The sequence below is a fragment of the Coccinella septempunctata genome, chromosome 1, assembly GCF_907165205.1.
Source record: "Coccinella septempunctata chromosome 1, icCocSept1.1, whole genome shotgun sequence".
NCBI lineage: Eukaryota > Metazoa > Arthropoda > Insecta > Coleoptera > Coccinellidae > Coccinella > Coccinella septempunctata.
This window is the reverse complement of record NC_058189.1, coordinates 33,236,923-33,262,019: the sequence shown is the minus strand read 5'-3', so window position 1 is coordinate 33,262,019 and position 25,097 is coordinate 33,236,923. Positions and strand designations below refer to the sequence as shown.

Here is a 25,097-nt window from a genome sequence, read left to right as displayed (position 1 = left end):
CTTTAGAGCTCAACATTTGGAAATATGTGGTATCAGCACGATGGTGCACCACCACATAGAGGGAGACAAGTAGTCAGTTGGCTGAATGAACATTTCCCGAATGAATGGATACGTCTCGGGATACGTCAAGGAAGACCAATACAATGGCCACCTCGTACGCCTGATCTAAATCCCTTAGATTTTTATTTATGGGGACATATGAAGCAGCTTGTTTATCATGTTGAAATCCAATCTCATCAGCAATGGTAAATATGGAAAAAAATGGTATAGAAAGAAATTGTTTCTTTTGACCGTCAAGAATCTACTATTAAATAATTGGTACTAGTCAGATACTCATCCTGTTTACGAGGTAAAAATCATTTTTCACCCCTAGAAACCACCACCTAACCCTGTTCCAGAACTTTTACCTAGTTCTCCACATTAATATTTATTCACTCATAGCGAGACTCATAGTTAATTCAAAATTTTCCGACCAACCACATATTGCTAAGAGCCAACAATTTGAATTGAAAACGCTACATGCAATTTTTTCTGATATTCAAATCAGTGCATTTGATTCATGACTTATTCTGTTTTGACATGCAGTTCTTTTATTCAGTCCCGTGCATAAATTGCAATAACATTGATTAGAGATATCAATTAATGACCCTTCCCAATATTTTATCGTTTCACCGAATGATACCATAAACGATTGTCTTTATTGCTACTAGTAATCCAAACGTCTATTATTCAAATGGTTATGTCGAATGTCATAGTTATTATACTTTTTATGAATCATTAATCGATAATTATACGACATCGGTAAAAGAAAATTCACGTCTTATCTTTTCTGAAGAAATAGTCCAATACCAATAATTAATCTGGAACTGTGCACTTATAATGAATTGTTGGGACACGGGACAGAACGTCTATTCTGGCTGTTCCTAATACTATACCGGGTGTTTCTAAATTGGAGATACAAACGAAGAGGGGAGATTCCTTAAGTAATCTTAGGAAAAAAGTCCCATAAATATGGTATTGAATGATCGAAAACGTTTCGCGTTCGAGAAACAGAGTTAAAGCTTGGATTTTTGGATTGTTATCAAAACAAGTTGTGAAAACATATTCATTATTAAAAATACCGAGTTTTATTTATTTATGTGTCAAAACTTACAATGAATTTATTCACCACAGCTTACTAACTGAATTTTTATGTCAGTAGCGGTAGCAGATACGACAAAACCACAAGAGGCCATAAAGTTTAACATAACAACAAAGTTTCTTTTTACATTTTTTCAAACAGTGGGTCACAAAATAAAGGTCTTTACGAAAACAAGGGAGTGTTCCAGAAAAAATATCACTCTGTAGACTTGCTGTCGAAATTGGCATGTCACATGGTATGAACTATGAATAATAATATTTATGCCATGGTTCAGTAAATATCTTGTGAAGTAGATATTATAAGAGAAAAACTTGAAAGATATTTTAACTCTAACATCCTCTGTTTTGAAAACGAAAGTTTGCGGTCTCATGTTTATGACTTTTTTTTTCTTAAAATTACTCAAGGAATCTCGTCTATCCGTTTGTACGTTTGTACTACATTTAGTAATAGCCTGTATAGTTTTCAATCTGAAAAATGTTACTTTTTATGTGGAAAAGGCAATAGAATTAAAAATAGATTATGGGATAGAATATACCTTGCAATATAGGGTGATTCAAAACCCGAGAGTCAAAATTAAGGGGCTTATTACAGTGTCAACACTCAACAGTGCTCGATCGGTCGACAACTCTATGTTTGGTCTAGCTAGGAGAATGATTCAAACTTTGGCGGAATCAACTCTACTATTAGCGCTCGACTTAGCGCCTAAGCTTAAATTATTTTCTACGCAATATGGTGGCCGAAAGTGGTGAAACAAAATACCACCCTGTTATCTCAGTCTGGTCAAAATTTTTATTTCGAAATAAATAATAATTTATACATGTGCCTTTATGACGTAGGCCATTTTTTTCGACGAATTTCATAATTATGAACTAGAGATCATATCCTGAAAACCGTCGGAGATGGGATTTTTTATTATTGAATCCCCGAAGGGTTTTGAAGTCTTCTTCAGTTTTTCGAATCACCCTACAGCTGGTCCGAAAGACAATGCATTTTTTTGTTAGTACAGTATAGTAATTATGATTTTAAATTCAGTGAGGCAATGACTCGAAACATCATTTCCGAGGGAAATGGATTGGTAGATGTGGGCCGATTTAATGGCCACCACGCTTCGCTGACTTGACACCTATAGATTTTTTCCTCTGAGGACATTCGAAGTCGTTTGTGTGTAAAACACATCCCCGAGAAGTAGAAGAATTGAACGTACGACTACGTTTTTAATTTTTGAAAAGGCAATCGAATTACCTTTAAAACATTTTCCTTTTAATACTGGATTTAATATTTTAGGGGTTGGTGACATGGCGCTCACGGGGTTTATACAAATAGATTGGAATAAACCGTATAAAATGTTCACCTAGGAACCAAAGTTTATCTCTTTTACTTGCTCTTTTATCGTTTATTCTGATTTTGCATGGGGGCCAAGATATTGAGGGTGATACGTCATAGCTTTTCAACTTTCACTGTATGTGCACAAGTTGAAGAATCATACTGCCAGCTGCCGGTGACAGGACATTCATGTAGATCATGTGATTTGGACTATAGTTGAAACTGGAAGTTAAAATATTGAGGCCAGTGAGGGAGAGATTTCAAATTTAACAAAGCAGTATGTTGCATTTTTCGTTTTCAGGCAGAGCGGACGAAATCGAGGTCAGTGTAGAAATCATTCGAATTCATTGCCAATGTAACTTTATTCAATTCCGAACCTATCTTTATCATCATCTATTTGGAACTCGATAATGCTTACATAATTCCTGTTGTTCGAAAGTGACATGTTTGTATTCGTGGCAGACATGCATGAGTAACATCTCAATTACATTCTTTATAAAATATTCATTATGGCAGTAGTCCAGAAATACAGGGTTGGGCATGAGTCTGGAATAAAATTAATATTTCTTCAATCAATAAATCAAAATGAAAACAATGAAACCCGTCAATTAAATTTAAATTTTCTGGCTATAAACTTGAGTGTTTTTCTTCAACCCTTAGCCGCTACCCCATCCAACATCCGTTTTTCAAATGGAAACATATACATACATACAGGGTGACAATTTAAAAACTTGCCAGGCCAACTATGTCTCGACAAGGATGTTTTCAAAGAAAAAGCCGGAACAGGTCAATTTTTAAAGGGAGGAGGGCATATTTTGAGCAAAATTGAAAGCCGAAATCTCCTCAAACCTAGGTGTAGGGGCTCTCACCCCTGAATTCTTCATAAGGAATAGAGGGTGAACTAAACCTCAATTGGAAGACAATATGTCTTTATATTACTATTGTCTTCCAATTAAGGTATAGCTCGCCCAATTAAGAATTTAGGGGTGACAACCCTTACACATAAGATTGAGGAGATTTTGGCGTACAATTCTGCTAGAAACCTGCCCCCTTTATAATAATAATAATAAAATCTCGAATAAAATACAATTCACATTATAAAGGGGACTAAATAATTAGGAGTAGAACATAAAATATATATCAAGACAATAAAAGGTAGCAATCTCAGATTCATAACTCATTAGAATAGATTCTGTTTCCAATACTCAGCTGAGAACCGTTAAAAACCATATATTATGTTATGCCAACAAAATTCTTCAAGAATATTCAATTCTGAATCATGTTTTTTTATGGGTGACAATTTCGATTTCGTTTATAATGAATCCATAATCTTTTTTGATATCTTCATCGCAAAAGTGCTCTTGACACACAAATTGATTCAGAATCGATTCTTGAGATAAGGTTTTTTTTCCAATTTTCTCTCAAAAATGGACTATGAAATGTTATCTCTTCTCCTTTTCTTTCCGATGCCAAACCACTTTTACACTAGCGCTTACACACGCTTTTCAACATTTCACCATGGTCATATGTTGTTCTCTTATCAAAAATCGAAAATAATAATATTCTAATCATCTTATCACTATTGGCTATTGGCAAAAACATGAACTACCTATTGTACATATTTTAGGAGACAAAGAATCTGCAACCTCAAAGCATCGATCGTTCTCCTTCTCTCTACTCTACATATTAGTAATAAACCTGTGTAAACAATTCCCTAATTTTGTTTCCGGAAAAAAGCTCAGCCAACTACCGCTTTTCATATGTTTTTCCCTTGAAATGAGAAAAGTGGCAATTATTGAAAAAAAAATATAGCAATAAGATGAAATATGAAATTCATTACATATGTCTCGATCAGTTACGAAAAAATGATTCAGATCGAATTCAGAGATTCCAAAATCCGTTTTTATGCTGCTATTTGGCAATCCGAACGTACTTATGAGGTTTTGCCTCAGATCAAAATGGTCGACTGAACATGAGCGAGAGCAGCGTTAAACATTTGAGCTGTTTATTTCGTGGTGGTGGAATGGAATTCCAGGGTAGTAGAATAACATTCCGATCAGAAGTTCATAATATCATTAATATGCTGCAATATCTGCCGAAACTCTCGGTTCAGATATTCAAGAGCTAGTTTTCATATCAAATTGGGAATATTGAAAACAAAAAACTGTTGAGATACGGGAAATCAGTATGCGAAGACGATTCAATTTCGAAATCATCCTAAGAGTGATGACGTATGTTTAATGGTGTGTTTTCTTATTCTCTAATTTTTTACTATCTGGATTGATGTGATGTTTTGTTGGCCTTTTCTTTTTATTTTGTAATACCTTCATAATTCATACTTATTTCACTCGCGGATTCCGTAAAAAATTATTTTCGCAAATGACAGTTATTATCACAGGCACTTATGTTCTTATAAAATTGTGGATTCACAAAAATGACTCAATGACGGCAATGACTGCCGACGAAAAGAGTTTACGAACGAACAGTGCCTGCGGGCGAAAAATACTTGTTTTAAAGGCAAAAAAACCTTTCATTCGGATATAAGTGCCGTAAAATGTTATTATTTGTTGAAGTCAACGAAAAAGTATAATATTTTCTAATCTTAATTAGTGAGGGATTGAATTTACTTTTGATCCCTGAGGAATTGAAACTGCCTTTTATGTCCCTAGGGATTTAAAAGTATCTTTTTTTATTATCTGAAATACGTAACGGAATCACAAAGCCATTGTTCAACTTCTTTGTTGGATAGATCGAGATTTCCGCCGATCTCAGTGTTTTTTTTTGCTCAAACCCACCTTTTCTAAACGCCTACTGAATTCATTGCTGATTAATAGAGCATTCGTCTGAAATGATCCTTTCAAAAAAATACAATCGATATCCATTAAATCCGATGTTGCTGAAAATATCGTGCAGTATCGATTTCATGAATGGATTGATATAAATCGTAAATAAAAAGTGGTATGACCAGTGTTATACTATTGCTCCGAATCAGACTGATTTATTTAGAACAAACAACTTTCATTCGGAACACAATATCGTATCATTCAATTCTACCAGATTCTACCTAGGGCGTTCAATAGTTATCTGGAAAATCGAAGATAGTGTCTGACGTGAATTTATAAGGAAAATGAACTTAAATTTGCAAAGTTTATGGGAAATAACAAAGATAGATGTAGATTTTAGACTATCTTTCACGTACTCTCCATATACGGTGTGTTTGTAGATGATGTTTATTTATTTATTCGAATTCGTATTTGCATATGATGTGTTTACTTAGAATGCAAACATATCCTTGCAATAATGCAGTTGATTCCTCTTCCGAAAAAATTTGTCAATTTGGCACACAGTTGTTGCATTTCTTCGCGTAAAAAATGGTGTTTCCGATCTGAAAAATCAATAGAGAAATTGATCTATAGAAAATACTCAAAGTTCAGAAATGCTTCATGTGTTGGTATTCCATTGTCATCAGAAGAAAGAGATCCGCAAAGGTGTTTCAATTAGTGATTAGATTGATTAAGGGGTTTTTATAATTCTAACCTAACCTAAATGCCTCGCTAAATGCATTTTTGACTCGTTGTTTGCAGTCCTCTTTATCAGTTAGAAAATATGCATATACCATATTCTTCATCCTTCCTCAAACATAGTAATTTGAGCGAATTTGAGGGTATTAGATCGAGTGAACATGTTTGGCAGCATCAGTCCTCAAGGAGTCTATACAAAATCTACATACTATGCATATACAGGCTGTTTTCAGAGATGAAATTTTTTGTGTACAGAAGGTAGAAGTCATCAAAATAAGTCATTTCACCAAAAATTGTGTATATAAAAAATTTAAGATGACAAAATTTCCTTAAATTTCAAGTATGGGACTGTGGAAGGTGACTCTGGCATTGGAAAAACGAAACAACACAAACATACTTATGGCTATGAATGGTTCAATACATCCGAGTCTATCTGATTAGTTGCATCAGTTGAAAAAATTGTTGCATTGTGCGGATCGGGGTGAAATCAGTGTAGAAAATTGAGACAGTTTATTGAAAGTGCTTATGTTGATAAAGTGCTATTATTGTTACCTGTTGCAAAGTAGAATCATCGTGACGGATATAGAGATGGCAACCCAAAATACACCACTCTATATATTGAAAAGATCAAAAGAAGAAAAATATCTACTGTGGGTATATATTAAAAAGATCAAAAGAAGAAAAATATCTACTGTGGGCCTAATAGAGAAATAGATGGCTCGATGAATGGCTCATCTAACCTAATTAATAGAACTTAGATGTTGAACACTGGCTTGTCAGGATGTGTGTTGATAAACATTAGAGAATGTAGAGTTGATAGAGAACTTTGAGATTGAGAGAGAATAAATATTTTAAACGTGCTGTTGTTTGAATTAGCCCATAAATCTAACATTACCCTATTTCACCCCATTTTTACGGTCGGCTGTTGGCGGGTTCAAACATGAATATGATTTTAATGATCATTGTGAAAAAATTTGAGAATAATTTAGACGAATTTTATTGGTGAGATTTTGAACTAATACTCTATTTTTTTACACTTGGTCCTAAGTATTTTTCTGTCAGTTGGTTTCGAAATGGGCCATATCGTAAAATCGTTCAAGTCACTAAATAATGTGAAAAAATTCGGCAATCCTAAGTATCCATTTTCATTCCCACGCAAAAATCGAGTGGTCCAATATCCTAAACGAAACCATATGGTTTAGTCAGTCATCAAGAGATAAGTTTTCCCACTGCTTTGTGATAATTCAGATAACAAATTATTTATCTAAGGTCGTATTACGATATATTTCAGTAATTGCATAGTTTTAATTTTCTTTTTTCAACTCTGTAATTTTGAAAGTTTTGTATGGATGATTTTTGGTGAAACGTTAAATTTGATCAGTTCTACCTTCTGTTAAAAACATCCTCACCTTTGAATAAATATATACATATCTACTAATAAATAACACCGGTGTGTCTGTAATTTTCAATATCTGACTCTTTTTAATTTTTTTTTGGTTATTTGCACGTTATCTAAACATAATCAGGCCATCTAAAAAAAAATCTGGAAATCGTCGGTTTATTTTTCTGATTTCCAATTATTTTCTTAATTTGGAAGTATGTCATGCGACACCTCAATTTGAAATATTTGAATGTCCAAATATTTTTATGTCGCATTTTATGTTTTTTCAGAATTCTCCGGACGTTGATGTTAATTTTCACAGATTTCCATGTCCAGATTTTCCTGACAAAACCAATTATTTCGAAAAAAGGCCAGCTAGTTTCCGCTTTATTTCGAAGTCTTCATCAGGGCTATTTACTTTTTGTTTGGCTTGGTCGTCAGTGATTAGAATTTTGAAAAAATTTCCCCTGTTATTCATTGTTGTATCGATGGTATATCTTGATGGAATTATGATGAACTAGAGCTAATTTTTGACGTAGATAACGTGATCAAAATTTCTTGGTTTAGATCTGGACCAACCTGTAGGGCTGTATTTCCAATGAAAAAGTGCCTGTAGAAAGCTTTAATCGTTTTAGGTATTTTCGAAAATGAAGAAGTTATGGCACATTGTCTAAATCTACAAATTATCAAAATTGGGTTATATCTTCAAAACAAATGAATATATTATGAAGCGATTTCCACTAATGGACTTTATAGGAATTTCGAGCCCAGGACTCCTTTCAACGTTTTTACCTAGACTGCATACATCTAACTTCCGATAATAACCAATTTCAACATTTTTATATCAATCCAAAATAATGTTCCGTTTAGAGAGGGTTTTTTAATGTTTTTATTGGCATGGAATGAATTGATATGAATATAAATGCGATCCTTTTCTGCAGCATTTATTTCTTATGAAACATGCTCTTAACAGCATAGTTTTTTAACGAATGTTATGCGATATATGGTTATAGAAATAGATACTAATTTTGGCGAAAAACCTCGCAAGAGGTTACTTCGACGTAAGGTTATAGAAGGGGCACGATCATTTCGATTTGTGCTAGGATCGCAATACGTATACTTCATTCGAATTTATTTTAGCAGTCGGTTGGCCATGAAATAATTTTCTCAAGTTTTTGTAACTAGAACGAAGCTAGGTTGCCACTCATGAAATGTCGTTAATGTCATAACGCCGTTGCCACAACTCAAAGATTATAGAGTAGAAAGATAGGAAACGCCCTCATATCGCTAGTACTAAAAACCGACTACATTTTGGCCAGTGAAAACACGCGTGACAATGAGATGGCGCTAAAAACGCACTGTCAATACAGGAAAACTTTTTGATAACAGTTTTCTGTTTTTTGATTAAGGGGCGCGAAATTAGAATTCTATTTCTCGTATTGCATTCCAATATTGACTTCGTTTCTATCAGAAAACAAACATCCTGAGCGACAAAACAAAAGTATGGTTTTGCTTTGTGACCAGGTGACCAGGATGTTAGTTTTCATCTAAATATTGTTTGGAATCAAGTGATATCAACGAAAAACGCTGTTGGATGTGCTATATGTTCATTTGCAATTCACAAAAAATTTACAGAAATTGAAATAGTGGGCAATAAATGAAGCTTTTCCTTAGGACACTATATATATAGTATATGTATAGTATATGGTGATCTGCTATACGTCGAAGGTGTTGTTTCTGTACAATAGGTTGTTCTGAATTAATGAACTTAGTTGAATTTGTAAAATATACATATATCAGAAATTAATATGAACCAATATTCAATAAACCATCGTAGCACACATATTCCAGTTACTTACATATGTCATTATTATTTAAAGAATTTCCAGAACTACACTTAAAAAAAAAACTTGCAGACATATGCAAGACCTGTATATCAGTATAGTTTCTTGGTGCTTTTTTTATGATTTCCTTATGATATGGTCTCTTCATGACACAATATACAAATTGATTAATGAATGAACAAAACACTCACAGCAGGTTTCATAAAACTTTGCTTTTCTAAACAACAATTTGACAGTCACTTGGTTCCCAAATGGAAATCAATAAAACCTCTGCATTTCTGAATATATTGAAAGAGTGGCAATTGAGAATCATTGAATGGACCTATAAAGATCATCATTTTCACTTAATAGGCCGTTCATGCAAGGGATGCTTTCTGCATACAACAATTTACGTCGATGATCAGTTCTCAATTGACCTGCAGTAAAATGTTCATTGCACATGGTGTAGTTATAATAGTAGTGTTTGCTGAAGTAATTGTCTTCAAGCCCTGAGAATTTTATCCACTTCGGAGCACTGAAAATAAGAATCAATGAATGACCGATTCACATGTTACGACTTTTAATACTTACGCTTCCATTTTCCTTAGTTGAGTGAAAAACTTAATCACGTAAAATACATTTTATTATTTGATCCACCGTTCTTCACCATTCAATAATTTTTGAACAATATTTTGATGTTTTCACGAAGAAATAAGACAAAAAACTCCAAAAATCTGCAACTAGAACGAGCCAGATAAACAAAAAGCGGAATGAGAATCAAAACATTCAAAACCTCTTCGATCAAAATTGACGTCTGAAATCTTAAAAAATGTCATATATTTCTGCAAATGGCACTCAAATTAATATTTTAACCAGTCCTAGCGTTTTAAAAACACGCGTGACACACAGATGTCGCTCAAATCGCTTTAGTCGCCTCGTTTCCCATCTTTCTACTCTATAATCTTTGGCCACAACTAATATCAATTTTTATTTCGAAAATGCCGAAAGTGATTGAAAAAAGAGACAGGGTTTCAGGAGGTGCTATTTAGAATTCAGGTCCGCTCATTCAAATAGTTATATTCTAAAATCCACAATACGTCAGACGGTAGCGAACATATTCAATGTAAGAGAATTTATAAAATGTTTCATCCTAATCTAAACGACTTATATTTCAGCTGAATATTTCCACAATCAGAAAGATTGTGAATGAAGAGTATGACAAAGAATTTCCTTCTATTGGGAGACCTAAAAAAGTGGTGGCATTTCAGAATTTTATGTTTGAGTGAATTAATGCGAAAAGTTAACTACAGGATTTTCGATAAATGTCATCGGAGAATGAGTTCCCTAAAATGGATTTTTCTGTTTTTCATTTGACTTGTCCTATACAATGTAAATGTCTTAAGGTACTAATAAATACCTAAATATTATAATTACATCAATGTATTAAGATGAATAGCCACAAATACGCGCAAGTTGCCCTGTTACTGTTTATTCATGTGAAATTTTTGTTCAACGGTGAAGTTGCATCTTAACTTGAAACTTCCTTCAACTCCTTTTACTTATATTGATGCAAGATGATTTTTATTGAAAAATTTAACATTCTTGTAATTATCTGTTAATTCCTTCAGGAGATACCCATTGCCAACCACTGCATCATATGCATTTCATCTTCGAATTAATATTTTTGAAATCTACAAATGATGTAAGCCAAAGAGGATAACGAACATTAACTCTCCTCAAGCTAGTGCATATTATGATATTATACTGATCTCTTGTATTTTCCATGCAAATAACTGGGTTTGGTATGCCTTCAATCAGTTTGTATAAACTTCAATTATGTTCGTCAGATATTTTCCGAAGAGATTCGACATTGTGATAAAATACGTAATAACAGAAACTTTTACGTAGAACGGGCAACATAGCGTTGATTTAAAACCCAAAAATGTTTTGACAAGCTTCATAACCCCACATTTTCGTACTATACAGAGTGAAATGTGTCAAATTTCCATGGCCAACCGACTGCTAAAATAAAGTTGAATGAAGTATAATAACACCGTATAGTAGGATGTAGGGAACTCTATAGTTTTTTTTTTCGGGAAGGCTGCTCAATCTTTCGGTATTGTAGTGTGTCTTTAGTTTTCTTCATCGTGTGGATTTTTTTACAGGCTCGTTAATATTTATGCTGACGATTAATTAAGTATTATTTCTTCCCGATTTAATTCTTCATAATGAGGTTAGTAGATTTTTTGCTCATTTTCTTCTATGAATTATTCTAATGATATATTAACTAGCGTTTTACCGTGAAATATTGTGCGAGTGAAGCCGCGAGCTTAAGCGGAATTCCGAAAATGTTTCATGCTTCTGAAATAACTGAATAATGAATTTTTTACTGCAGTCTGTTGTTTGATGACCGCCTAATTATTTTGGTTCGCTGGTAGTCACAATGCCATTAGAAGAAAAAATTCGCTTACCGGCAAACCGCGATAAACATTAGTAACAAAGGCGGTCGTATCATAATTTGAGCGACGAAATATGCAGAGCAAGGTGAACCGTACGAGTAGGAGAAAGAGATAATTACAATCCAATCGTAGCGGTTAATCCGTCATCCATAGCTCACGGAGCTTTTGCATTTCGCTAGCTTTTTGCGTTAGGCTCGGAATAATATGTGAGTGTCAACTGTCGTTTAGCGAAAATAGTGACATTTATGTGTAAGTTTGTGTCCTCCTAGTTATTGGATATTGGATCTGGGTCCGTTTGTTGGTGAGTCGTATGTTCGGTTGTGATTCGTCTTCAGTATTTTCGCAACATCGCTGTTACTTAATATTTCGCAAATACATACCGGTTTTAATAATTTGATCGGATAGTTTCCGAGCCTGCATCTTGATAACTCTTCATGTTTGGATCAACATATAATTCTTAAAATCATTAAACTCAACCAAGTTTGCTATTGTCATATTGTCTCATTTCTAGTTACATGAGTTTCATCTCTTCGAAAACTGTTTATTTCTCTTCAATTAAGTATGTATACTCCATTCACTTTTATTTTAGCACTAGATTGGCCATGGAAATTTGACAGATTCCACTCTGTATAGTAATGAAATGTGAGCTTATGACGCTTGTCAAAACATTTTTGGGATTTAAATCAGCGCTTTGTTGTGCATTTTACTCAGTAATTACGTATTTTATCACAATGTCGGATCACTTCGGAGAAGATTAAGTCGAAAATATGTGACGAACATAATTGACGTTTATACTAACTGATTGAAGGCATACCAAATTTAGTTATTTGCATGGTAAATACAAGAGATCAGTTTTCAAATATTTTTATTTTTGCTATGGAAGAAAATTGAAGTATTGACACATCATATGCAGTAGCTTGAGGAGAGTTTATGTTGGTTATCTTCTTTGGCTAAAGGTTGAAGAGGTTGTATCATTGTAGAATTTGAAACAATCAACGCAAAGATGAAATGCACCTGATACAGTGGTGAGAAATGGGTATCTCTCAAAGGAATTAACGGATAATTACAAGAATGTTGAATTCTTCAACAAAAAGCATCTTGCATCAATGGAAGTCGAAATAATTCAAGGCAAGAGGAACTTTAAACAAAAATTTTACACGAATTATTAATTAACTGGACATCTGGTTCGTATTTATGGCAATTTATTTTTAATACTTTGATATAATAATAATAATTTTATATATTCATTGATCCCTTAAGACATTTACAATGTATAGGACGAGTCAAATGAAAAATAGAAAAATTAATTTTCTGAAACTTATTCTAAGATGACATTCATCGAAAATCCTGTAGTAACTTTTCGGATTCGTTCACACTAAAATAAAATTCTCAAATGTCCCCACTTTCTTGGGTCTCCCAATAGAATGAAATTCTTTGTCATCCTCTTCATTCGCAATATTTTTGATTTTGGAAACATTCAGCTAAGATATAAGTCATTTAGATTCAGATGAAACATTATATAAATTTACTTACATTGAATATTTTCGCTACCGTCTGATATATTGTAGATATTAGAATATCAGGGTTACCTACCATTTGAATAAATTCTAAATAGCACTTCCTGAAACCCCGTCTTCTCTCTTTTTCAATCACTTTCGCCTTTTTTGTAATATTAATTGATATTAGTTGTGGCAACGGCGTTATGACATTAACGACATTTCATGAGTGCCAACCTTACTCCTTTCTGGTTACAAAAACTTGAGAAAGTTATTTCATGGCCAACCGAGTGCTAAAATAAAAGTGAATGGAGTTAGTTGAATCGGAAAATTACAGAGATTCAAAATAAAACCGGGTCATTATTCTATGAATGAAGTGGATATAGAATCTATATTAATAAAAGAGGATCTATGGTTTACTTCAAAATGCTTTATTGTTCAAACGATCGCACCAAATTGGACAATTCTTTTTTTGTTGTGTTTATTATTGTTAGGGCAAGGCTTATATAACAAAATATTCCCAAAAAAAATTGTACAGAACAGAAAAAAAGGCATTCCTTTTTTTTACGACCAATCGAGCAATCATAGAGTACTTATAGGTTTTCGACATTTGGACAAAAAGTTAAGTTATATCGAGTAAATCAAAAATTTAAAATTTTCGATCAGAAGTAACGAGTAAATAACATATTATAGAATAATTTTATAATCATACTATGTTTAACAATTTTTTAATTATGATGTTTGAATGTATTTTGGGTTGCCTGAAAAAAGTAGACTGAATTGAAACGAAAATAAAAACTTTTTCATTCTATTATAATTTAAGGATTATTGATGTAAGATAAATCACACAATCACGATGAGTTAGTTATTATTATCTACCCTAGAAATAATTTAAATGGCAAAACTAGGTTTGCCGGGTCAGCTAGTATTTCAATAAATTATAAAGGTCATAGATTGAGATTAATTTTCATAAATTTTTTGCTCTAGATTATTTCAAAAAAGAAGCCTTGCCATTGATATAGGCAACCAGTGGATGGAAACGCATGGTCCTATTGCCTGTCCAGCACTATTTGTCGAGTTTGTCATACATTATTATATGAATGAAGTAGACATAGAATACTTCAATACATCATAATAGTAAAGGTGAAAGAGATATATTTCTTGCTCCAGATTATCTCCAAAAAGAAGCATTGCCAGAGATATGGACAACACATGCTCCTATTGTCTGGCGAGCAAGATCACCAGACCTTAATCGTATGCGGATATGAAAAACGAAATTTTGAAGACTGCAGTCATATATAGGGCTGATTTAGAGCAGAGAGTCGGGAACGACGCGTTATGCTCTTGAATACAGTGAATTCTGTTTTCAGAACTTTTAATGAGTTATATTAAAATTAATTAAAGAAATTAGTTTTAATTCGTGTCATAGAGATGGAGATTTATTGGGAGTGGACAATTTTGTGAGCAATGATTTCATAGAATACTATCGAAAATGGGGATTTCACTAAAATGATGATTCTGCCTTGACTAAGGAAGTAATATATCGACATATACAATATTTTCGAAAATATATATTTTTTAATAACATAACATGAGATCAAAAAAAAGATACCATCCGTATTTGAAATAAAGAAGTTATTTTTTCCACTCTTAGTACAAGACAAAAAAAAGTTGAATATAGACTTATATTCCCAATGAAAAATTAGCTTTAGAAAGTTTTTATCGTTTTTAGATATTTTCCAGAATAAAAAAGTTAAGACACATTTTCTAAATCGACAAAATATCAAAATTTGGTTATATCTTCAAAATAAATGAATATATCGTGAAGCTGTTTCCACTAATAATGGACTTTTGGAATTTTGGGCCCAGGACACTTTTCAACGTTTTTACCTATCTAGTCTGGAAGTACCAGAAACAGTCAAAATCGAGTAATTTGGGATACACTGTACAATATCTAAACATTTTTCTTTCACCTATTGCCTTAAAATTCACAAAGAGAAACGCAAAAAACCGATTTTTCTATTCAGCAAATATGTATTGTATCGACTAAGATAATAATGATAGATTATAGATTTCTTTTTTGAAACAAAATTCATTTCATTTTTAAACCAAGAATTTGGTAAGCAAATTTTCGATGAACTTAAAAAGTAGATTCTTTCAAAATCAATATTTCAATAAATGCTATATATTTTTATTCTTCATTACATATGTTCATTTTAGTTTGCTAAATGTTAAGTTCTATGTGGTACTGGACAAACTTCACAAAAATACACTTCCACTATCTTCAGAACTTCTTAAAAATGAAAAAAATTTAAAACATTCAGGAAATAAACCCTATATATTTTAACGTAAAATTTTTGCAATTTTTTTTCTGAATAATTGATATATCACAACCTAATATTTGATAAAATTTAGCTTCAAAAATTAGATAAATCCATATTTATGTTTGTTTTTTCATTAGTAGGCCAAAAATTCTTTCACACATGTGTTTAATTTTTACTTTTTCAAAACGCCATGTGTTTTAAACCTATTTATTCAATTATATTTTAAACATAAACCCAAAATATCACTCTCCAATATGAACTTGAAAATGTTTAGATTATAATTAAATAAATAGGTTCAAATCACAGGGCGTTTTCAAAAAAGTAATAATTGAATGCATGTTAAAAAACAAACATAATTATGGATTTTTCTGATTTTTGAAGCCAATTTATTAGAGAATAGGTTGTGATATATCAATGTATTCAAAAAAAATTGCAAAAATTTGACGTAAAAATATACAGGGTGTTCCATTTGAAAAATATGTACCAAGTTTGTATCAAATATTAAAAACAGTAATATGAAAAAAAAATTTAATTATCTTATACAGGACCTGACAAATAATAACATCTCTGAAAGTGAACATTTTCAGAAAACAGAAGTAGTTGGAATCTTTCTGTTTGTGGCTTTGAGAGTTTTACAAAAAATTGATACATGGTCGCAAAAACTGCATGTCTCTATCTTCAATAATAGCTGATATATAGTGCAGTCTCAACCAGAATGGGACGCAGTGTACAACTATTACCTCAATTCAGCTACGACCTACGGCGTTAACACGATCCTTGTCATGTGAAACTGCAATCCCAGGTATATTTCATTTCTTGCATAAATTCGTATTTCTTCAACTTATCACATATCGCAAAACACCCGCCAGAAAACTATGCTATAAAGAGCATTTTTTATCAGGAATAAATGCCGCAGATAAAAGTTTTTATATTGAATACATTTCATGCCCGTCAAGAGCCCTCTTCAAGTGGAATATTATTTCGGATTGAATTGAAAATGTTAAAATTGGTTATCGTGGGTTATCCTCGAGAGTTATTTGAATATATGCCATCGCGACTTTTTCATAGAACAGAGTCCTTTCGAAATGACCAGTTTCCTCATTTTCATATTTTTCTTCAAATGTTGCCCAATGTGGTTATCAATTTATGCATACAAGGCGTTTGAAAGTTATTCATTTTGTGTTACTTACTTTTCGGAACATCTAGCTTGACTCAAGCCAACAAGTTGTAGGCGGAAACACTAAGTGCATTTAGTTTTCCCTTTTTTTCTGCTCTTTGCAAATTTGTAAATCAAATTACAAAATATTGAAAAAAAAGGTGTTGTTTGAACATGTAATCTACAATAGTTATTTTTTTTAGGCCGGACCTGGAATAAGACATAATGTTAATCACAGCACCCCGGATAAAGAACGTACGGTACGAATGAAACATTACAAAAATGCGTAGGGTGGTTCATAAGTTATGATTACCAATATCTTGGTAATAAAGAATAATAATCTCGATAATAATTAATAGATCTATAAAATATAGGTTATTCAGAAGCACCTGGGTTTTTTTCATTTACCTTGATTGTATACGCATTTCCAAATTAATCACCCTGTATATCCATTGAGCATCTACCTACAGTCATTTGGTTGGAGTTATTCGAAATCAATTATTTAGTGTAAAACAAGAAAACATGTGGGCTTCTTTTCTAAACAATGGGCCTATAGAAAATAAAAACAACAAAATTTGTTGGAATGCCAACCGTTCATGGACGTAACAAAACTAGCCAAGTTGCGTTTATTTAGAAGTATGAATACCATGAGAAGCTTGGTTGGATTCTGCTTTCATGAGATCGATGTTTATGTAGAGCCTTGATAGCGGCATTGAAACGGCTCATTATTATCACTTATGTCCAGATGACTTTGCTGTCTAGGTTTAACGAATATGCCTTAGGTCCGTAAGATTAATGGTAGTTTAAACCAAGAATGAAGGTTTAAACTTTGGATAACGATTATTTCTTAAGATCAAACATAGTTAATCCATCAAAGATGGTTTAAACTATCGATTAGTTTAAACCTTCGGGGTGGTAGGTTTAAACCATCCAAAAGGGATTAAACCCTATATATTCTATGAAACTATTTTCTACGAAGTTTTTGAAGTTTCTTGTTTGTTTTGATTCAAGAAATTGTGTTTAGGTTTGCGTTCCCGGTTAAAGAATTATTGAATTCAATGTTTGAAAATGAACATGGAATTGGAATATGATAGTGATTCGGATTCAGATATTGAAATCTTGCACGAGTTGAATGATTTCAATAGGTATTATGATAGACCATATATTATCCGTGATCGAGAAAATCATTGGGATGAATGAGATGATATCGAATTCATTGGATCTCCAAAATATCTGCAAGAGTAATTTTGAGAAAAAAATAAGCCAACCCACCTCAAGATGAAATATCAACATTCAATTTCATATTTTGTCTCACTTGCAATCCACATCTTCTGAATTGCTATGTTCAAAAGCAATTTCCACTTCGAAATTTGCCTTTCGTTAGATACTAAATATAGATATTTTCAGAAACGAAGCACTGAATGCTATGTATCAACCATAGGTTTTACCTCACACCTCAATAATATATCAATAATAATGCTGATACAAAGATCACAACAGAACGCAATAAATTAATAAACTGATCGCTGCAGTCTGACAGAAGCACCGATCCAAAGATTAACACAGAAAACTAAGAAATGACAACCAATGAGTCACAATTAGTTCAAATAGCCAACTATTTTGACAACTATACAGGATTAGTTAATCTCTTCTCATTTTGTAGTTGATCTTAACACGACGGTTTAAACCATAGATTAACTTTGATCGGAAATTCCTTAATCGGAAGTTTAAACTACGATTAATCTTACGGGCCTTAGTAAATTATTGCTGTGGAAAATATGGATACAGGGCGTTGATTGTTTTTTTACGTTTTTACTTTACAATTTGCCTGTTTTTTATGCAATTATTATAAAAAAATCGGTGCAGAGGCATGACTTTGTACGAGTAATGTTTTTTATGTATATGATACTACACATTTTGTTATAGCGAGCGCCGCTTGAATGATTCCTTATGATATCAACATTTTGAACGAAACTTTCTAGGGATTTCGATTAGAAAATATGACGTAAAAATAATTTTTGCAGCTCATGTTCAAGCACCATGCATTCTCTAGAAAAATACATTTGAAGTACCCATTCATTGTTTCTAAAGAACTCAAATATTAGTTAATATTTGAAAATTAGGAGATCTTAAAAAACAATGAATAAATGAATTTCTTAAAAACAAGTGACGGCCTCTCAGGCACGGTAGGGTGCCAAAAAATCTCGACCAGCAAAAATGGAAATTCTCACTTGCCTATCACTTCTCAGATGGCTTCTCGGATGGCTTATACTCCATTTACTTTTATGAAAGCACTCGGTTTGCCATGAAATAATTTTCTTAAGTTTTTGTAATTAGAACATGGTAAGGTTGGCACTCATAAAATGTCTATAATGTCATGACCAAAGATTATAGAGTATAAAGATAGGAAACGCCCTCATATCGCTAGTGCTAAAAACCGACTACATTTTGGCCAGTGAAAACACATTTGACATTGAGATGGCGCTGAAAACGTATCGTCAATACAGAAAAACTGTTTGCTAACAGTTTTCTGTTTTATAATTGAGGGGCGCGAAATTCGAATTCTATTCCTTGTATTGAATTTCAATATTGACCTTGTTGAGACCAGAAAACAAACATCCCGAGCGACAAAACAAAAGGATGGTTTTGTTTTGTGATCAGGATGTAAATTTTCATCTAAAGATTGTTTGGAATCACTTAGTATCAATGAAATACGCTGTTGGATGTGATAAATTTTTATTTGCAATCTATAAAAAATTTACAAAAATTTGAAATTATGGACAGCGAATAGAGCTTTGCCTAGGACACAAGAGTGTATGGTTATCTGGTGTTTTTTCTGTGCAAAACGCTTTGAATTAATAAACTTAGTTGAATTTGTACAATTTATATCAGAAATTAATATGTACCAATATTCAATTTACCGTCATAGGATACATATTTCCGTTATTTTCATATGATTTACAAAATTTTTAGAACCATAATTGAAAAAACCTTACAGAGGTATGCAAGACCTGTATTATATTATACTGTATATCAGTATACTTTCTTCATGCTTTTTTATGATTTCTTCATGGTATGGTCTCTTCATGACACAAAATATACAAATTGATTGACGAATGAACAAAACACTCACAGAAGGTTTCATAAAACTTTGACTTTCCAAACAACAATTTGACAGTCACCCGATTCCCAAATCGAAATCAATAAAACTTTTGCATTTCTGAATATATTGAAGGCAATTGAGAATCTTTGAATGGACGAATAAAAGTCATAATTTCCCCTAAATGGGCCATTCATGCGAGGGATGCTTCCTGCATACAACAATTTACGTGGATGAACAGTTCTCAATTGAATTGAAGTAAAATATTCATTGCACATGGTGTAGTCAGTAGTGTTTGTAGGCCTTTACGCCCTCAAAAATCCACTTCGTAGTTCGTAGCACTAAAAATAAAAATCAATGAATGGCCGAGTCACATGTTACCAGTTTTAATACTCACATTTCCATTTTCATTAGTAAAATTCGTCTTATCTGATTAACATTTCTTCACCATACAATAATTTTCGAACGATATTTTGAGGTTTTCACCAAGAAATTAGACAAAATTTCAATAATCCGCAACTAGGAACGAGCTTGATAAACAAAAGGCGATACGAGGTTGTCTATGGATACGAGAATCAAAACATTCGAAACGTGTTTGATCGAAACGGCCATCTGACTCTGACATTTCGCAATATTTCATATGTCCCTCGAATTGATATTTTAACCAGTCTTAGGGCCTTAAAAACACATTTGAAACACAGAAGGCGCTCACATCACTTTAGTCGCTTCGTTTCCTATCTTTCTACTCTATAATCTTTGGTCATGACCTTGCCACAACTAATATCAACTAATATTACAAAAGCAGAAAATTGAAAAAGAGGGAATACAGACAGTATCAGGAAGTGCTATTTAGAATTGAGGGCCACGAATGAAAACAGTAACCCTGAATCCTGATATTCTGAAATCTACAATATCGACGGTATCGAACATATTCAATGAAAGTTAATTTATATTATGTTTCATCTGAATCTAAACGACTTATATTTTAGCTGAATCAGAAAGATTCAGCTAAAATATAAGTCGTGTGAAAATTGTGAATGAAGATGATGACAAAGAGTTTCCTTCTATTGGGAGACCCAAAAAGATCATGGCAGTATTGGCAGTTGAGGATTTTATTTTCAATAAACAGCCATCAATATGAGCCAGTTCGTTAGTTGTCCTGTCAATTGCAATTCATGTGACATTTTTATTTGTTTAATATGTTTAATAATATCCGTATTAATTTCAATATCTCAATACTCGCTACGGCACATCCCGAAGTGCCATCATGCCAATATTCTTTATAAACATAGCAATATCTGTATGTTTAAAGGCTCCTGTATGTGACTCTAAATTTGAAGTTTAGAACGGTGAATAAAGGCACATTAATCACAAGTGATAGGTTAATGAATGGTTCGTTCATCACTAGTGATTCATGAATATCATAATGCTTAGGGTAGTCGTCGAGAATGTAGATTAACGTCTCGAAGTCTTCTATAGTATATTTCTCGAAGCAATGCAATGATGTCATGAACGGCGGATCAGTCATGCCAACAGTAACAACCTTGGAATCCGCATAAAAGCGGACAATTTTACAGAATTTCAGTTGGCAAGAGTGCGCTACGTTGCCGGTGCACTAGCGATTTATTTCAATCGTTTTGTTTTGGTTTTTGATTTTTGAGCTAGGTTAACTTCATAAACTTGGGTTCTGGCTGTTTTCGATTAATTCTCTTCTATTATACTCATATTGCATTCAAAAACATTGCAAACAGGAATAACAATTTATGGCAAACCAAAACCACAAATCAGGGCTACATATCAAACTCTGAAAGACTTTTTAGGTCTTTTAGAGTTCAATGGATCTACGTCCGTCAACTTTCTTGTATGTGTTCCAAACTGTTCTCTTGTTTTACTTCATCGCATGATGCTCATTCAGTGAACTCATTCAGAAAGAAAGCAAATGAAGCAACATGTTTATCATCATTTATACATTCGTTTCCATCAAACTTTCGAAATAAAACGAAATAAAATCACAAAATTTTCATAAAAATTCGTCATCAGCATTAGAATCTAGGATTAATTTGAAAGTCTGGCAACGATGTTGTACTTTTGCCTGATGACGTCAGTTCATTGCTAAGTTGAACCGAGTTTATGAACTGTTGCAGTCGAAATTAAAATACCAGAAGCGATCAAAAGCTGCTTTACATGATTTGACAAGAACTCAGAGGCTCTCTACGGGTAGACACAGTCAGAAACCGATCTTGTGCAGGAGTGGTGAATCTTGGGAGTCTACTTCTCGGTTTTTCCCGATATGGACGAGCCGGGAAACTTGAATACATACATTGGTATGATCGAAGCCTTGTTGGCTTCAACCGCATTAAGATTACGTCTAGGCTTTATTGCAAAACAAATTTTCAGTTTTTAAATCAAAATTGATGGTAAGAAAGTGAAACAATAACTGATCCAAAATTCTTCGAAACGTAAAAGACAAAAGATCTTGTCTGAATCTGAGAAAGTTATCAAACTCCTCAAACGGAAAAAACATTCAGATGTAAAAAAGTAAGCGTTTTTTTCTTGTAAATGAATTCTGTGGATAAGAGTCGGCAACTTTTGAAACGATCACGATATTTCTCTGAACTTCCTCAACTTTTCTGGAGCAGACAACCAAAAAAGCAGTGTCGTTTCAAACGAGTAGCATGCTGTTTTCAGTAACCCTGAAAGTCGCTTTTTTATGGAAATATATTAATTTAATTTTTTTTTTCACTTTATTATGTTGTGTATAATTCTACACCAATATTTTGAAATGAAAAGGATAGTTGGGAGTATCACTGGGTAGAATGTTTGTGAGTCAAACACAGTCCAGTATTGAATTAGTTGTAGTGACTGATATGTGTGTTCGACAAAGTGATGTATTTTTCATTTAGATAATTTCACAATATAATCATGAATTGTGATACCTATAAGATAGATTCAATTTTGAAAGGAAAAAGTTTCAATAGTTTATGTATTTTAATATTAGGTTTGGTTAGGTTAGATAGTTTCCTGTGTTGAGTTTGTTTTTTTTATTTTGACCTAATCATGACAATGATTAAGATGTCGCTCTCCTGGTTTGTTGTTAATTGTTTTTAAGAAGATGGGGGTGGGATCCCGGTATTGTTCTTCGTGATAAAACAAGATCATCCACATCATTAAGAATATTTTATTACTGATTTATTCACTTGTAATTGACAGAGGTGTTCAATACATATTCTAATTCTTTCTGAAAAATTTATTACCATCATAAAATCTACGGTGAACAGTTTTTTCACAGACAGTGTCTGAAGGAACAATATTTTTCATGATTTTTGGACAATTTCTACCAACATCATAGTAAATATTATTTCATACCCATGCCGCTCATTAAATGAATGACTATAATTTGATTGTTTGCATTTAACATTTTTGGCCTTTAGATGAGTTTCTAAACCTCGGCAATGTAACAAGAAATTTAATAAATATTTGGAGTCGAGATTCCTGTTACTGTTATTACTGAAAATTTACATCATGGACATTACTAAGAATTCATATTAGATTAATAGCTCAGTGTCCACAACCCAAATTTTCAGCTATAGTGCACCGGCAACGTATAGCGCACTGTTGCCAACTGAAATTCTGTAAAATTGTCCGCTTTTGTGTGTGTTCCAAGATTGTTACTGTTGGCATGACTGATCCGCCGTTCATGACATCATTTCATTGCTTCGAGAAATATACTATAGAAGACTTCGAGACGGTAATCTACCATCACGACGACTACCTTAAGCATTATGATTGATATTCATAAATCACTTGTGATGAACGAACCATTATTCTCTGATTTTCTACAAAAAATTCATTTATTACGTCATTCATTGTGGAAACAAAATAATTAGAGGTTAAAAACTAAAATGTCGTCAATTGAGCTATATATGGAATATGATCCTCATGCTTCGCTCCTAATAATACCATTTTGTGGTTATCTTTCAGATTTGATAATGAAATCAAGTAAGTTTCCGGATTTTGTAAGAATATGACATATTTTCAAATTGCGAACACTGCGTTGTACAATCTAAGAAACACTCTATGATACATCAACTTTCGCAATTCCATAGTCTACTTGACAAAGAATATTTCAAAATAAAATTTCCGAGAATATCTCCACTCCATAACACCTCGAACTGGGCATTATAGAATCCACAGAAATTGAGTTGTTCGCAGACAACTTGTCTGCAAGCCGGTTCGGTGCATACTGAAAAGGGCAATCACTTCACGATTGATAAAGATCACATAATCACGAACATTCTGATTACGAAACGATATCGTAATATGGAATGGCTATTCTACATCTGATTTCGGTCCAATTTGTTCGAAATAAAAACTGATGAAAGAATTCGTTGTTGTAACTGAACGAATAGAATTGAATGAGAAGAATGGATTTTATTGACACACTAGCTGACCCGGCAAACCTAGTTTTGCCATTTAAATTATTTCTAGGGTAGATAATAATAACTAACTCATCGTGATTGCTCGATTGGTCGTAAGAAAAAGGAATGCCTTTTTTTCTGTTCTGTACAATTTTTTTTGGGAATATTTTGTTATATAAACCTTGCCCTAACAATAATAAACACAACAAAAAAAGAATTGTCCAATTTGGTGCGATCGTTTGAACAATAAAGCATTTTGAAGTAAACCATAGATCCTCTTTTATTAATATAGATATCACGAAACAGGCTTATAATTATTACGACAAATATTGTAATTTGGCATAAAGCGTGTCCAACTGAGAGTGCCCATTAGTTTACAGAGAAATACACAACCCAACGAAAACTTAACACCTCGATTTTCCGACTATGAAATGAAAATGTTGAAAATCGCTCGGAACCATCAACTTTTCAGCTTTTTTCATCCCCGTAACTCCGTAACTTCAACCCTTCATGTTTGATAATAATATCTATTTTTTGGACGAGTGTTCATTTTACCTTAGCGGCATTGTAAACCGGCATAACTGTCGGTATTGGTCAGATTAGAATCCAAGATTACTTCGTGAGGTGCAGCTTCCCCAAAAATTAAATGTTTGAGCTGGTATTTATGGAAATCTCATAATAGGCCCTTTTCTATACCCGGTAATCTCACTGGCCAAATCTATTTAGATCTATCGGAGAACGCTATTTATTCTGCCCTCGTGAAACTATTGGAGAATGCAGAAGACCATCAAACGATCATTTTCCAACACCTCATTTCGTTCAACCGGTGCGTCAGTTCTTAGATGAAAATTTTCCTCACGCCTGGATTGGAAGAAGGGAACATGTGGAGTGGCCACCCAGATCAACTGATCTGGCTCCGCTGTGCTTTCTTCTATTGGGTTACCCGAAATCGAAG

The 25,097-nt window shown here is 33.1% G+C and overlaps 1 protein-coding gene across 2 annotated transcripts in view; it reads left to right on the top strand.

The window, feature by feature from the left end:
- Positions 1–25,097, top strand: part of LOC123320214 (anion exchange protein 3) — a 254,710-nt gene that overhangs the window by 4,134 nt on the left and 225,479 nt on the right. The window contains exon 1 of one of the 2 annotated variants that reach the window (XM_044907464.1): positions 11,788–11,949. The exons of the other annotated variant lie outside the window; for it this stretch is intronic. The gene's annotated coding sequence lies outside the window, so the exon portion shown is untranslated. Of the gene's footprint in view, positions 1–11,787; positions 11,950–25,097 lie in introns of those variants that run through there. 2 annotated transcript variants of the gene reach the window in all.